Raw genomic sequence first — 3,796 nt, 5'->3', positions numbered from 1 at the left:
AGGGGGGGCGGCTGAGGGCCTCTTCCCCAGCCCCGCTCCATGCACCAAGGTTTTCCCCCAAAACGCTTTCAGCAAAAACGCCGCTGGCCCCATCTGATGCTGTTTTACCAAAAAGAAAAAAAAATAATATAGCGCTCCTCTTGCTCAGGCTTGGTGAAATCACGGGGAGCGTGGCTGGGGGTGGGGGGCACGTCTGGAACGCACCCACTGGGACAGAAAGGCCCTCGGACCGGTGGTTTCTCTCCCCCCTCTTCTTTCGCATCGCTCCAACCCGCAATACCCACGCGTGCCGTCACCTCGCTTATTTTCAGCCTGCGGAGGCGGAACGAAATCGGGGCGCTCGGGGGTTTTTATTTGCAAAACCTCCCCTGGGCGGTTACTGCCCAGAAACGTCTCAGCCTTCGTGTCAGGACTTAAATATTTCCCGACCGAAACCCAGCGCCAACCCCGCTACGTACACGCGGTTACGTACAGCCTGACCAGGCGGCCTCCCCGGGAGCCGACCTACCTGTTCGGCCCCGATGCTGACTCAGCCAGCGACAAGCGTGGTCGCTGCTTTCTTAGGCACGCTGGTTCCCGGAGGGGCAACCTGCCCCAGCCACCCCCCGCGGGAGGCAGATCTCCAGGGCAGGGCTGCCTCGGGGCCGCTTGCCCCCGCCGGGTGGGAGAGCACCCAGCTCCACGGGGGATGCTGGTGTGGTCCTGGGGGTGAGGTTGCTGGGGCTTTGCTGGGAGAGGTTGTATTCGGATCCCATCGACCCCTCTCTGTGTTGGGAATTGTGAGGCCCCGGGAGGAAGGAAAAAAAAATAAAATAAAATAAAAATCGTAGGTGTTCTGGAGCGAGGGGGTTTACTTGTGTGGAAGCTGTTGATGGCAAAGCTGGCCTGCCCAGCTGGTCAGAGCTGAACTTTCTGTTCATAGCGGAGCCAATTTCCTTATGGCTGTGCGTGTCCGTGGCGATGCACATCTTCCCTAAGCGTTCACACCCCCTCCCTGTGCTGGTCTCTCCAGCAAATTAAACCTTCGGCGCTTTACATGCCCTTGATTTCATCCAAACCAGCCCCAAGGTGTTGCCATCTTGGGAAGAGAAGCTTTTCCCGTCCGGCCGTTCAGACCAAGTTTCTGTGAGCCCTGGTACCTGAAGAGCTCTCTGTGCCCATGACCCACCTGGTTGAGAGGCTGACGCTGGCACAGCCGTGCCTGTGCCTCACTGCCCCGAGATTTTGCTGACCAGGGAGCAATCTTGTGGGTTTTTTGGGCAAATGCAGCTCTCCTGCTTTACGGACCCTCCGAAGCTGAGACCACCCCACAGGTGAAGAACCAGCTGTGGTGCTCACCAACGGGGAGATGGATGGGGGGGAGAAGGATGGGGAGGGGAAAGAACTGGTTTTGGGAGAGGGACTGAGTGCGAGCCATCCCTCGGTGGGGCTCCAGGGTTGGTGCCTCTTTTCCTCCCAGGGAAGAATCCAAGCCTTGGTTACATGCCACGGCTCCCGCCCAGCTCCAACACACGTACACAGAGCCAGAAACTGTAGGAAAACTATTTTTTTTTTTTTTTACTTCTCTCCCACCCCAACCCGCGCCTCCCTCCCCATGGCACAGACCGTGGCAGTCGGGAGCCTTCGCCGCGGGAAGGTTTAGTTCCACACCGAGATATCGAGAAACAATTGCTACGGAGGAAAGCAAGACTTAAAGCAGGGAAACGCTCTCCGGCGTGTCCCAGTCACAACGTGTTGTACAGCAGACCCACGCACACTACACAGGGCACAGCCACAGGCACAGGGGAGCGTATGTACAGGTGGGCAGTGTGGTGCGGTGAGGCTGGGGGGGACATGACCCCCCCGGATTGCTACAGCCCCGGCTGGGCAGGGAAGGGCTCCTGTGTTTAGTAGAGACTAAAGCTCACCTTCCCTCGCCCTGCAGAAGTCGCCTGTCAGTGTGGGAGCAGCCTCCGTGATCCCTCCCGGCTTCTGCACGGTGCCACCAGCCCCACGGCACGCGGGGAGGGCGAGGGGGAGCCCAGGGATGCCCGGGGGGCTGTGTCCGACTCGCTCCTGCCTGCATGGGCAGGGGCTGCAGTGTCTCTATAGTGTCAGTATAACAAATGCCTTTGCCGGAATGTCCAGTATATACACATATGTACAATCACCCACCCCATCCCTCCTCCTGGCCGCGCAGCGTGGGGCGGGATGGCTGGGGCGCCCAGGCTTTGCCTCCCTCCTCTCCTTCTGGTCAGGATACGGCTCGAGGCAGGTTCCCCCAAATCTCAGCTGGAGCCTGGCTGTCCTCCTGCCCTGTTTTTTTGCAGTCTGGGTCCTGGAGCAAGCAGGGAGCGGGCTGAAGTCCGTCACGAGACGCAGGTGCGAGGCTGGCAGGGAAGAGCAGAGGTGCCCCAGGGTCAGGAAGCAGCAGCTCTCGTTTCAGATCTTCAGAACTGGAAGGCTGGGTTGGGGTCTGCTGTGCCCTTTGCTGACGATTCCCCCTTTGAGCAGCCCTGGGCAGGGCACGCGGCCGGTGCAGCCCCGGCCGAGGGGATGGAGACTCTCCCTGAGCGGTTTGAAATCAGCTCGTTCACAGCAAGGGCTGCAAAAACCCCGAGAGATGTGAGAGTCGAGCCCTGCACTAAAGCAGCGGCACAGATCCGGAGCCTGGGAGCTCTCGTTGCAGGGGATGGAGCTGGCTGGGGATTGTGGGCGGCACGCCGGCCCGTGAGGCCGCCAGGAAGGGACCTCTCCGTCGGGACAGAGAGTCAGGAAGCCCTCCAGAGACATGACAGTGCGGTTCGTTAGGAGATCATTATCTTAAAGAAGTCCAAGGCAGCTTTGGTGCTGATATCAGGAGCTGTAGAGATGCAACAGGAAGGCTCCAGGTCCAAACCCAGCCTCTCCCTGCCCATCAGAGTGGGGTTTGGCTATCGAGCACCGGGGGAGCACTGGCCATCACAGCGCCAGGAGCCAGGCTTGGTCCGAGGTGGGCACGGTGGGAAGCGTGCCCGGTGCCCCGCTGCAGCACCAGGCTTTGTGCCCCCGGCCCCCGAGGGCTGAGGACGCGGGGGCAGCAAGGATGCCTCCATGCAGGTCAATCCTGCGGGGGCTCGGGGGAGCTGCGGGGCCACCCCTCGGCTTTGCTGGGGCAACTCCTCTGCGTGGGGGGAAGGCTGTGGTGGGGAGGAGAAGGGGAGTTGGTTTCTCATGGGTTTTGGGGGGGCACACAGGCGTTAGGACTGGCGGTCTCTTACAAGAGTGACCCACTTCAAACAGCCCTGGCGCCAGCCCCAGCCAAGGCAGCGCCGTCACGGATGCGGCCCCGCAGCAAAGCGCCCAGCCCCAGCCCTGCTCTGAGGAGCACGGGGCCAGATCCGTGCCCCTGGAGTAGAAGGGAGCTCTATGGGCCACACAGGTCTCTGCTTCCCATTGCCTCCCATTTGTGATAAATCTGTTCCTGCTGCTCCTGCCGGGCATGTGGGAGCTGTAATTAATCTCGCCTGCCCAGGGACAGTCTGCGTGTGAAGTTGCAGAGGAGCCACTCCAGCACTTGCAGGATCAGCCTATTCACTCTGCAATAACCGGGAGAGATTTCTCATTACGCCGCCAGCAGCCCTGCGAGGCTTTTCAGAACAGATCCAATATGAGGTCAAGTTCCCACTAAAATCAAGTGGCTGGGAAGGAAAACTTTGTTACTCGCAGCAGCGACGGTGCTGCTGTTTATTACTCATCAATGAACCAGCAGAAGGTTTTATTTCGCTGGTTTTACCGCAAGCCTCGGGCTGCGGCGGCGGCTCCCTCCCCTGCCCGC

The sequence above is a fragment of the Egretta garzetta genome, unplaced genomic scaffold, assembly GCF_000687185.1.
Source record: "Egretta garzetta isolate BGI_Z169 unplaced genomic scaffold, ASM68718v1 scaffold19, whole genome shotgun sequence".
Taxonomy (NCBI): domain Eukaryota; kingdom Metazoa; phylum Chordata; class Aves; order Pelecaniformes; family Ardeidae; genus Egretta; species Egretta garzetta.
The sequence above is the reverse complement of the archived record's forward strand: the minus strand, read 5'-3'. Positions refer to the sequence as shown.